Source organism: Falco peregrinus, chromosome Z, assembly GCF_023634155.1.
Source record: "Falco peregrinus isolate bFalPer1 chromosome Z, bFalPer1.pri, whole genome shotgun sequence".
NCBI lineage: Eukaryota > Metazoa > Chordata > Aves > Falconiformes > Falconidae > Falco > Falco peregrinus.
This window is the reverse complement of record NC_073739.1, coordinates 84,428,869-84,442,085: the sequence shown is the minus strand read 5'-3', so window position 1 is coordinate 84,442,085 and position 13,217 is coordinate 84,428,869.

The window sequence follows — 13,217 nt, the reverse complement described above, 5'->3', positions numbered from 1 at the left end:
CTTTGTTCATCCCAGCTGCAAACCCTTCAGGTCAGGCTCTGGCTCAGCACAGTGCCTGCGCAGCACAGGGTGACAGAGGCTTCTAGGAATGGCTGTGGTATAAAAATATATATTTTAATATGGCATCTGGATTCATGTAATTGAAAATGCACTTTGGAGTATTAATTAGGATTGCTGAAAGGAAAAGTTCATGGGAAAGCATAAGCGTGTCATTTCAGTGAGAGATTTCTTCTGCAATATCTATCTGTTTACAGTTGGCTTGCTTTGTATTTTAGGTGCATGCATTTTGTGTATAAATAACAAATATGCGTATTTGATATAATATAAAATCCATGGCGAAACCACTGCATGGCCCTAATTACTGAAGAAAACCATGTACTTGGTTTCAGAAGACCCAGCAACCTGACATCTTTAGTCCAACCAGTCAGGTTGCAAGATATATTTTATCACATTATTCTTTATGAAAAGCCCAATGAATGCAAAGGTACAAACACCCTTTTCTCTTGAAGGGTTTTATGTAGTAAAAATAAACCATCATGGAACTAGTGCCCAAAGACCTCGCAGACTTATTCTCTAATCACAGAAGAACATAAACTGCTTAATACTTAGCACTAATTATCCTCCCGTACTGTGCAATTCGGTATTAAACCACAAAAGAAGGTTCAAATAGCATGAAGGGACAAATGTACAAAAGGAAGAAAATTGTAAGTCCAGGCCAAATTCACTCAACCCAACCCCGCGGTCAGCAGATGCCACATTCAATAACATCTCTGGCCCCAATTCAGTCCTGACGGCGGCGATGCACCGCGCAGGCTGCACATCAAACACAAACACGCCATCAGGAGTTGCTTAATTGGTGCGACTTGTGCCCTCGTTTTAGCAAGACGTCAACATCTTTGCTCCACTTGCCAGCAAGCCCACCCCGTGGCTGTCGTGGAGGCACCCGGCGCAGCACCCATGGGGGCAGCGTGCCGGAGAGGAGCGCCTTGCTCTCATTGCACCTGGGTGCCCAACCTAGGCGATGGTCGGCTGCTTTTTTACAGCACTGGCGCCTCTAGTCCGGTTTTACAATATGAAGGGTTAAAATCCACGCTGAACGCTAAATTCTTCATCTTTAATGGGAAAATTGACAAATATTGTACAGAACATCTTTGTTTGAAGGTCTCCAAGGAAAGATAGATACCCAACAGTTTCCCTCCTCCAGGCGATATTCCTGGAGAACTAGAGACAAAATGATTTAATGCAATGAGAGGGCGAAAAAAGACTGGAGGAAGTAAAAATGCTAACAGTTACAGCCCAGTCCAGCGCGGCAGGCAGGGAGCTGAGACTTGGGAAAGATCTGATGCTTCTCACACAGGTGTGTCAATAAACCTCCTGCAAAGCTTCTGCCCGCCCACCTGCTCCCCAGTTCCAGGCTGGATCTAGCTCCTCTCTCCATGTGCTGGAACAAGGTTTAAGCAATTCAGATCCAGATTTCTTGGAAAGTGAGCAGGACTTTGGCAACTTTGCAGCATACTCGGGGGTTTAAAGGCCAAGTCAGTCTAAGCAGCGAAAGAGAAGAGCACTAATGTAGTTCAGTAGAGAAGGAGAGCAAACCGGGAGGAATGAGACACGAATAAAACAAGAAAGATCTGGCAGAATATCAGGTGAAGCTTTCTGTGGCAAGATGGAGATTTTTGACTCAGGAATAATCTCCCGTATTTCTTAACATTGAGATAAAAGTGATAAATATCCAGACACTGGCTATGTGCAGGAGTCCCCCCCGTGCTGCAGCTCAGCTGGGGCGGCTCTTGCACATCCAGAGCTGAGACAGCGGAAATCTTTCAGGTGTTCTAAAACCCTTTTAATCTGTCTTTGCTTCTGGGGTAACATGAGCGCTACCCCAGCCAGAAACACAAGCCCAGCAGTCGGGGGTGCGGAGGGGACAGTGCTTTGTGTGCGTGGCTGGGAAGCCCAAGCCATGACTGTCCCTGTGGCATAGGGAGACTCTCTGGGTAGGGTGTGGCATCACCAAACAGCATTTTGTGTTCCTTAAACACCCAGTTTTCCAGATTCTTTTCCTTCTTTGAGCAGTATCCTCAAAGAAAGCTTACCAGGGGCCCCTCCCTTCTCTCTTCTGAGCAGTGTCCTGGTTTCCTGGTCCCCACCTTGACCAGTCCTCTGACGGTGCCATTTCCACCTCCTTTGCCCATCTGCCTTTCTACGTGGGCTGCTCTCCCAGGCTGACAGCCAAAGAAGGTTCAAGCTGGCCAGTGTCCTCCTTAAGTCTTTGAGGTCTTCATGACCACCCGCTTCATCTTCCTGTGTGTTACCCATCCTCGCACCCAGCAGCCAAACCAACCTGCGTTGCTTGATTCAGAGGGTGATGGGAGAGGGTGGGCAACGTGAAGAGATTTTGTCTCATTTTCTGTTTTTTTCCAAAACCACACCATCTCTATCCCTGTATTTGTCTGGCTGCTGGAGATTGGGGGTTATTTTCAAGTACAAGCGATTCCCGAGTGCAAAGGTAACCTTCAGAGCAAGCTGTACATGTGTAAACGTGACCTCCTCGTCCCCGAGCATCCGCAGGATCTGGGAGCCGTGGCAGCAGCCCAGCCTCCTCCTCCGCAGGCACGTACTCCTCCCAAATGCCTCATGCATCGCAACGTGGCCAGCTCACCAGGACCAGGGTGACCATGCTTTAGGTTTTCCCTGGAGCCGGGGCAGGGAGCTGAGCAGCTCCCCTGGGCAGCCCCGTGCCGCAGAGGGTGTATTGGGGGAGCCTCAGCCTCCAGTCCCCTTGGCTCAATGTAACTGCAGCACCGGCGCGGTGCCCGTGGCCTCCCTGAGCTTCAGTTTCTCCGTCTATACAAAGGGAAGCAGTGACAGAATAATATTTAACTGCTAGAGAGAAGGGCTGTGAGGCCTAACTATGTAACAGCTGAAAAGTCTTCCATATGGCAATGTGCAATAAATGAGGAGCAGTGTTCCTCTCCCGCTCCCTCCCCAGATTCTTGTGGCAGAGTGGGAATGAATCCGAGTTTGCAGGATCCCACATCTATGTTCAGTCCTGCAGATCATTTAGCAGAGAGGAGGGTAGTGAGAAACGCTTTTGAGTGCTTTGATCAATTCTGCTAACGGTTTACTATGTAGACAAACTGCTGCACGTGACTGTAAAAAAGGCCACGTTTTGGTCCTTAATATCAGCCATGTGTCCATTTGCATGGCGTCTGCAACTTCTTACCTTTTCCACATTTATTTTCCTTTTTTGTGTGTGTACTGTTTTAAAAAACAATTGTACAACAGCACAATAGATGTAAGTTCTTTCTGAAGTGTCAATGCAAGTAGATCTTTTATCATTTTATAAAACACTGAACCCACTTGGGAGAGTATGTATTGTTACTAATGAAAATCATTATATTACAACGTGGCTTTTTTTCCTAAAGACTGAACATAAGATCAGGTCCTTGATTGCCTTACGCTTCCAAAGGATTTATTTATTTTGCAATGGCAGCTAATGCTAATAGAGAACAGTTGACTACGAACGTGTGGAAACCTCTCAGTAAAGCAAAACGAGCCCTAACTGCAGCGCTGATGACTGATCTAGATTCTGCTTCAACTGCAAAAGCAAAGATAATCCCTTATAATCTGAAACTGCTTGTTTATTATGTGGCATGTGCAATTGGTGAACTGCTTGGCACTGCAAAAAATGTTTAAAATCTTGCTCTGTTTGTTTATTTTACCAAATACGTCTCCAGTGGACTCTAAACTATGCTACAACGCTTGTAGTCCCGTATTGAGACCGGTGATGCTGAAATTTCCAAATGTAGGACCCTCCCATCATAAGCCTGTGTGCCTTGGGAAGAGAGAGAGGATGCCAGCCGTGAACCTTAAACCCCCATCCCGTCTGTTTCCATAGTGAACCTGGAATCGGAGCCCCTGGGCTGTCCAGGCCCATAGCCTAGGGCAGCAGAGTTGGCTGGTTGCCCAATGGCACCTTGCAGCCGGCGTAGGGTCTGCTTACGGTGCCAGAGCAATGTGGAGAAGCTGTTGTGGTAGTATTGCTAACCTCAAAGGTTCACATAGCATGAGTCAGCCACTCTCCCATCCACAAAAAAAACCGAAATCATGAGATTTTAAAAATAGTAAAGATTGGGTTTGTTTTATTAGCCTTTGGGGTTTTCTGCCTCAGAGTTCCCGTTTCCCAGCTCTCCTCCACACTGCCTGGAGTTAGAAGCTTATTCTTCAAAAATGTGAAATCTGGGATCATCCTGTAATCAATGACTATAGCAGCTCTGACTTTCCAGAAAAGCAAGCCCACCAACTACTCTGATACTCACGATAAAATGGTAAAAAATTGGCAATATAGCCTTTGTGCAAGAAGAAATCCTGGCCCATGTGGTTTAAGTTTCTCCCTTGGCTTCTCGCAAGCAGTGTAGTCAAAAATAAACCTAGTGGCAAATGGATATTTTAGATAGACAGTTTTGTTTAAAATAGATTAACTGTAAAGTATGTTTCTGTGCTTTTTTTTTTTTCTGGTAAGATAAGTTTTATGGAAGGTGACGGATAATCCGTAGTGCCGGGTGCCTGCTTACCTGCCCCCAGTGCCCTGCCCAGCGCCGGGGGTCTGGGCCAGCTCATGCTGCAGCTGAGGGGATGTGCTCAGCCCCATCACGTGTTAACATTAGCTTATCTGGAAAGCAAACAGTGGATGTTGGTTTGGTTTTCAAAAGCTAGTTCTGATGTAGGGGTTTGTTACGTTATTAACTTCATGTGCTATATAGTAAGTACGGTCTGTGTAGCATTTAATGTAAGAGAAGTTGTCTGATATTTTACAGATCAAACTTGGCAGATGCTTGCAGAGGTGTTCTATGGTTTATCCTGGTAATCTCAGACTAATGCTTTTGCCACGTTCCTGGCTTCTGACCTGTCACAGCACCCGCTTTGGCCAAGTAGTTTGTGTCTGGCAGTGCAAGGACAGGAGCACGTGCAGTTATGTCACCGACTCGGTGGCTGCTGAAAGGGCAATTTGCTTAAAAACTGCTCTGGGTATAGCAGATGTGCCCATCCAATATGTTCGGTACACACAAACGTCCAGGAATCTGGCGGAATTGCATTCGTCCTGACACCCCCAAGTCACACCTGACCAACTGCTTCAGTTGAAAAAAAACCTCTCAAATGCATTTTTATTGAGATTATTTGAAAAGCTTGCAAGGTCCAGGTACTAGCGGGCTGGCCTGGGTGATGCACAGAGCATTGCTGTGGGGAAGGGCTCTGGCACCGGCACTGCCATGGGTGCTGCCCGGCTCACTGCTGGAATAACCCACCGTCGGGGCCACTCCATGAGCTGCACCCGGGTAAGACATCTGGTGGAGAGTTGGTCCGCTTAATGAGAAAGAGAAGAGCTAGTTCAGCGCTGGGAAAAAGGCTTCCTTCCTCCTTGGCAGGCGAGCCTGGCAGCAAGGCGTAGGCTTGTTGGGTTGATTAGGATTGCCATCAATAGGTAGTCCATAATATTAAAGCAGATGTATCCACATTTGGCTGGTTAAAAGTAGCTTTTTAGAGACTGGCTTTTAGGATCTGATTTATTCACATAGCATCTGTATAATTGGATATTTGTCCTGTATTCAGTCTATGGTGCACAAGTAGCTGAATATGAACCTCTTCCTGGGGAGAGAGGAGAGAATATTAATGTACAAAAATGTAGGAAAACAAGTGTTACCTTTTGTTGCAGCAGTTACAAAAGAGACAATTATAAATTACGTCGCCTGGAGTTCAGCAGGTTGATCTCTAGCTCGATTTGGGATCCTGCAGAATCAAGACCAGAAACTGGCCACAGCACATGCCCCGTCTTTAAGTTTGTATAAAGTAAATATGGTGCAACTTGTTTGTGTGTTTATCCAGCATCTGAACGAGCTTTCTGTGTTGGGGTTGTGTCCCTCTGGTCAGAGGGGTGGGGGGCTATCCCTGCGTGGGGGATTGTAAGAAACCTTTAGCTCGGCTCTGGTGTCTCCTAAAATAGAGCTGCCTTCGGGGAACGGAGCAGGGTTTGCTTCTCTTTTCCTTAAAGAGGAGAGAAGCTGGTCGAAAAAGGCTGGTGGGACAGGAGGTGGGGCATGTCCTCATGGGGCCTCTGAATGGAGGTCCTGGTCTCTCAGCAAAACACCCCAGCTGAGGAGAATTCTTCACATCTGGGCGTTCAGAGCCACTTCTCCACCCACAGTGGGTACGTTGTAATAGCTGTGCTCAAGGATTTGTGTAAGAAGGATGAGATTATTCAAGTGACCCAGACTTAACCCAGGCTGTTTAGTCATCTTACTTGACATTTTACCATTATCCGTATCAATTTATGGCTGCAAGCTTGTCGTCTAGCAGATAGCTTCCCTTTCTTTGGTCCTCTGCTGTGGACCTCAGTTACAGTAGTGTCAGGAACGTAATGTGACTGCTGTCTCTTCCTTCCAGCATCCAGAAAAAATCTGGGACTTTCTGGAAGGTCTGGTTCCAGACACGAAGTGTGCCAGTGGTGCCGCTCTGTTGGGATGGCATCCATTGGAGCACCCCTGGCTGACCGAGGAGGATGCTCCGCAGCTCACTGAGGCCCTTTCCAAATTCTTTGTCTTGAAAGTCTTTCTGGAAAAGCAGAGACCTGCTCCCTCCTCCCCTCCTGGACCAGGAGAGGTGGCCTCACGAAAGCTGCAGAACCCGCCATTCTGTCTTTCATCATTATCTTCTGCTTCTGTTTCTTTTTCTAATTCTCTTTAGATTTCTTGAGTGTTTCCTCACCCTCTTCTGGAATTTGCTGCTGGGATCTGATACAAGAGAAGAAAGGAGAGAATGGAAACGAGTATATATATACCAGAATATTGCAATTCTGTCACAGAAGTGCCAGCACTGATTATTTCTGTGCATGAAGCCTCACATGGTGTCTCTGCCCGTTGACCAGTTGGCCATACTGTGGCTGGGGGCTGGGCCAGGGTGAGCAGTGGTGCAAAGGGAAAATGGAACAGGAGGGCCCTAAGGGAAATTATTAACTTCAATAATGCTGAAGTAGCTGGATTCTGACAGGGTGGCCACGTAACCTGGCACCCTATGCTCACTGTGTCATGCTACGCAGGTGACATATTGACCTGCATTTGTCCCTACTTGGGTCTGTTACACCTGCTCAGCCTTGTTCTGCCTGCAGCAACCTAGAAGATGCTGAAGAACGATGCCTGACGCAGAAGGTGCTGAAATGATGTGCTGCCACAGCATTTTATGCATCTTTATGTTTTGTGTCTTTTAAAAGTCCCCGGCCCTTTGGCAGTGCTCCCTCTGGGTCCATTGTCACACTGTCCTTACCAAACCAAAGGTTTAAGTACTCATCCTCTACCCTGTACTTGGAAAACGAGCCCCTTTGGGGCAATGGAGAGGACGCGAGGGTTAGGCAGGGCCGCAGGGAGGCTGCGCCTGCTCCCTGGCAGCGGCGCGGGGCGGTGGGCCATGCTGTCCCCACGTCACTCCTCCCCGCCCGCACCTCGCCTCTCCACACTGCCAACCTCTCATTAAGACGAAGGACATAATTGCAGCATTGCCGGCACCACTCTGTGGCAAGGGCTGGAAGATGCCGGTGCTGCCTGATGCCCACCGGCGGGTGGGTGTGTGTGGGGAGCTGCTCGGCGGCACAGATGCAGGCGCGGGAGTCTGCAGGGGGTCATGCACAGCTGCACCTGCCACAGCCCCCCGCACCCTCGCACCGGTGTGGCCGGAGCAGAATCCTGACGGCAAATCCTCGTCTTTGTCAGCGCCGAGTCCTGCCGGGGAGCTTGGCACTCCAGCGCCCCGCGGCCACAACAAAACCTGGCGCAGAACAACCACTTGCACCTGGTTCAGTGAAAATCCCCAACGTGGCTATGTCAGGGCCAGATGCAAATTCATCGAGCGCTGCGTTTGGAGATTAAAACACCAACAAAGATTTCATTTTTTTTAAAAGGCTGCTGCTTGTCAGATAACTCCCCTTATATTTTTAGTGGTTTGCTCTTTCAATGAACGGGCTCCAGCCAGCCAGGAGCCGGGCTCGGGCCATGTGGCGGCTGGGGACACGTTCCCGGCTGTGACAGCACCCCAAAAGAAAAGCAGGAGGCTGGGGGGACTGGATGGTGCTGCGGGGGCCCCCCCCCAGTGGGGCTGTGCTGGGAGCTGCTGGGGCAGGGGCGTGCGGGAAGGGGTGAGTGCGGGACGGAGGGCTACCATAGCCTTGCCTCGCATCATTTCAGAGCCCTGCGGGTAGTCGGCATCTCACCAGTGGTGTTCCTAGGCTGTTCTTAACGCTATGAATTTTATGTAAGATATATGTTTCTATCTCTGAAAAAGAAAAAAAGGAAAAAAAAAATCCAGGACAATCACAGGTTCTTGAGCGAGGCAGGAAAATATATTAAAATTATCTCAATGTACGTGTCAAATGCAAATATGATATGGTGAAGTAATTAATTTTTATTCTCATGTGTTGAGAGTTATAGTTATGGGCTTACTCCCTGCAAACCGCATTAACTTCTTATCAAGTTCCGTACACTGTATTTACACCGCAATTTTCCCATTCGGGAGAAGGAAAGCACTGATATGACAGGATCCAAATTAAGTTGGACCCTTCCCCGCCTCAAGGTTGCAAAACCCAAACCGCAATCATCTGCGGTCATTTCCATGACACGTTGGTTGCAATTCAAGGCTTGCTTCCCAGAGTCGTGGCTTTCTCCATTTCCATCATCTATTGACATCGACACGTGGAATTTGTAGAATTATCTAGTGCCAGTCAGGAAAAAGCTTATTCTGCTGGAGTGAGGGGATTGTTTCCGTGGCAGGAGAGCGATTAAGTGAGATGATTTAAAGGTCCATCCAATCTAATTTTGTGGTAACATTTGTACTAAAAATGTAATGCCGGTTGTAGAACTTCGTATGGAGCTGTGAAGCCACAGCTTTTATTAAGAGAGAAAATACCATATTTTGCAGTTTGCAAATGCAGAAGGGAAGAACAGGCTTTATTTCTAGAAGTCTATTAAAAACACCAGAAGGGTGGTGGTTGGTTTTCTTTTTTCTTTTTTTTTAATAAATGATCAAAGGACATTGTTGTTTTTCACCTCTGGAGCATTAAGACGTACATTTGTAGGAAGTTGGGTTTAGAAAGTGGATTTGCTGGCATAGGAAATGTTCCGCCCATCTGCACCACGTTCGAGGAGGGTTCGCTCTGCCTTTCTGGTGGGGCGTTTTGTTGCTCGTTGACCTGCAGTCGTTGGGATTTTTGGCCTTACGTATTATACGCGGAGGGTGGTTTAAAGGTTACAAATGTGATCTTGTCAGATTGACAGCTAACAGTTCTAATGAGGAAAAAATCCTCAAAGCATGAAATTTGAATGAAATGTGTGATTATAATTCAAGTACTGTTTACCCAAACCTCTGGGGACCTCCCGAATAAATGCAGAACAAGTGAGTTAGATAAACCTCTGCTCGTTCATTCCTCCTGGTTTGCATGTCGTCGTCCCCCCCACCCCCCCTCGAGCATCCGCAGCCCTGCGTGCCCACCCTGCGGATCGGGGTGGAAAGTATGAAAGGAAACTTTGCCGTCACCCAAGACGACATCTCGGAATTACTATCACCGTCTCTTTGTCGTTGGTTAATCCTGTATGTGGCACGTTACCATGCCGAGGAGTAAGGAAATAGGTGCTTTGAATTATTAAAGTTGAGCCCAGAGACTGGCTGTATGCTCGGATGGCATTTGCTTCGGCATATGCAAATGATTTAGTTTCATTTGGGATCAATTCCCAGGGGCCCTCCTTTCCTGTGATGCTTTGAATTTGGCAAGCTCAAGTGAGTCCCGAGTTGGGGGGGGGGGGGGGGGTGGAGGGGGGTGTTTTGGAGGGGGTGTACCCCCCTTTCCATGTTCCCGCATTCCCCGTGCCCCTCCATTCCCTACGTCCCCCCCATTTCCCATGGCCCCCCTTCCCCATGTCCCCCCATTCCCCATGCCCCCGTCTCCATCCGTCTGCGCTGGGGACCAGGGGGGCACAGGGTGCTGTGTGGCTCGGAGGGGTGCCTGCAGCAGCGCCCGGCGGGACGGGGCCACCTATTTATTATTTAAAACCCTGTTACGGGGAAAAAAAAAAAAAAAAAAAAAAAAAAAAAGAGAGAGGTGGGGGAAGGGAGGGGGAGGCTGCGCGGGGCTGCGCGGGGCGCGGGCGGGCCGCGGCAGCTGCGCACAATGCTGGGAGCGCGCCAGCAGCACGGACAGATGGCGGAGTTATTAGATGTGCATCATACGATTCCCTTCCTGCCACTCGCTTTTTTAATCAAATTAAAACAAAAAAAAGAAAAAAAAAAAAAAAAGAAGAGGGGAAAAAAAAATACAACAGAACCCAGCCCCCCCGTCCCCCCCCAACCCGGGAGGCGAGCGGGGGAGCGCGCAGGGAGGGGGAGGCAATTAGGCGCATTTGCATTCCGCGCGCGGCCGGGCCCGGCTCCGCGGCCCCGCGGGCGGCCGGCGGGGAGCGCGCGGGGCGGTGCGCGGGCGCGGGGCGGTGCGCGGGCGCGGGGGGGGGGGGGGGGGGGGGGGAGGCGCGCAGCCTCCGCCCCCGCGCGGCGAATGGTCTCGCCCTGCTTTGCATATTGAGCGCGCCTGGCCCGGCCATATGGGAACATGCGAGTGGAGGAATTGTTGTGAAAAAAGGGAGAGCGAGTTTGAAATAAAAGTTGTGAGAGCGGGAGCGGAGGGGGACGGCGGCGGCGGGACCATGTACTGCGCATACACGATCCCCGGCATGGGCGGCAACTCTTTGATGTACTACTATAATGGGAAAGCGGTAAGCTGGCGCGGCAATTAAAGGTGTAATTTGGACAAGTTTTATGGTGGCGGGGACGAGCATCCTCGGCGCTGCCAGGGCCCGCGGCGGCCGGCCGGTGGGGATGCGCCCGCCGCCTCCCGCCGCCGCTCCTCGGTCTCTTTATTTCATTTTATTTTGCTTGTATGGGGGTTTAGGCTCTTTTCTTCTTTTTTTTTTTTCCTTCTTTTTTTTTTTTTGGTACGGTAGAAAGCCCGCCCGCGCTTAAAAGTTTGAGCTTAAAGTCAAAATTGCGCAAAGCAAAAATAAAAAAAAAAATTAAAAAAAAATACCGAAGGGGAAGGCGGGAGCGGAGCGGGGCTGCGCGGCCGCGGAGCCAGCGGGGCTGCGGGTGCGGGCTGCGGGGCCGGAGCCCTGCGCCAAAAGTAGCCTTAAGATAACGGAAAATAAGGAAAAAAAGCCCCATTCCCACCCGTCTTGCAATGACTTCGGTCCTTCCCCCCCTCCCAACAGAAACGCTTTATTTAAGAGGGGGGAAGGAAAAAAAAAAAAAAAGAAGTGTCTGGTATTTTGTGCATAACCCCAGCAGAAGGTTTATACTTGCCATCTGGAGGTTTATTTTTTTTCTCTGGCTGGGTCTTGGGAAGGAAAAGTATTTCAGTATATTTTAAAATATTTGGGGGGGGGGGAAGAGGGGGAAGGGCGAGGTAAGGAGGGGAACTGTTGCTTGAAGGGAGAGGAAAATAAAATTTGGAAACGCTGGGAAGTGAGGGCAGCGCGTGGGGGGAGCAGGCTCCGCAAACTGCTCCAGTCTGTGTTCTTTCAACTTTTCTTTCGTTTCATGTGATACTAATCAGGGCAGCGTAGTTAGGCCGAAAGGGAACTGGTGGAGTTTTAACCCAGGCCCGCTTCGGATGGAGCAAACTCATTATCCCGCCCGGGCGTGTGTGCCTGTGTAGGCATGTGTGCCATAGACCAGCGGCTGTTTATAATACACCCAGCTCAAATTGTTTCGTACGGAAAGCCACTCTCATGAATGAACATCTGTTTGAATAACTGAGATTTTTTTACTTTTTTTTTTTTAAATATGCTTATTGGCAAGAGCTGTGGGCCTCGTCTTTTGTTTTGAATATTTTGAAAATAACGCATCGTGGTAATGCAGGACACTTTGTGTGGAGGGTGAAACTAAGGGAATTTGCAGGGGGGAAAACAGTTGAGATTTAAAAATTTACAAAACTGCAAGAACATAAAGCTTTGTAAATTTACGGCAGGGCTTCCCCCCCTTTTATTTTTTTTTTTCTAAATTAGTTATTCCTATTGCAAATCTGTTAAGGCTACACCTCAAGCCTACCTGACATTCAGATGCATGGCAGGGCCAGCCAACCTCAGTAGCTTTACAAGCAAAAGTTCCTAAACACTGCTATTCATCCTCAATAAGTAATAAAATCCTGGCGACAGCAGCCTGTTTGCAGGACGCAGCGATGCACAGCGCTTGCACAGCGGCAGGGTTACGGTAAACAATTTTCAACACTTAGACCAACTTCATTATTCTGGGGATTTTTCTTCTGGGGGGGCGAGCAGGGCAATGGAGGTGGGGGTGGGAGCTGGGCTTTTTCTTTTGTTTTGGGGTTGGGTTCCCGCCCCCCCACCCCCCCCCCCCCCCCCCCTCCCCCCCTTCGTTCTATGTGTGTCTTTTTTTTTTTGGCCGGTTTCTTTTTCCAACTAAGTAAAGCCAGGAAGGAGATGCCCGGCCTGCCGGGGGCCGTGTTGGGGAGGCTTGGACCGGAATGTTGCCCTGTTGTGCCAGCCGCCTGTTGTGCTGACATAAAACTGCGGAACTTAGAGGGCTCGTAAAGCCCCCTCGGCCACCAGGCCCTTTCCCCTGCCCTTTGTGTTTTGGGGAAGGTGGCAATGGTTAAAAGCAGGCTCGCCCTGCGCCCGAGCTGGGTTATAGGCACCGGTGGAAGGGGTTCGTGGGGGGCAGCCTGGCCTCAGCGCCGGCAGAGCACAAAGGGCGGCGAGGGTCCCCGGGCTGGGGGGGCACCCTGGCAGCGCTGCCCTCCCGGGGCTGGGGGCACCAGCCGAGCGAGGGGCTGGTGGGAGCCAGGGGCCAAGGCTGGCCCCGCAGCCCCCGGAGGGGGAGAAAGTATCCCTGCATCCACTTGCCACAGGGATTTTTGGTGGTTTATAGAGCTGGCATTGTTCTGGCTCCGGTTCCGCATTGTGCGGCTCTTGACGCGGTGCCAGGCAGCGTGCGGCGCTCGGGGATGCCACGCCGGGATTGCTCCGACACCTCGGCGAAAGGACCGTGGCTCTTGGGGCTGCCGCCTGGTTGTGGGGCTGCTCTCGCGCACAGTTTCCTTGCAAAGGAAAGATAAGAGTTCAGAATTCCTCCTTTCACACACCCCCACCCCCCCACCCTTTTTTTTTTTT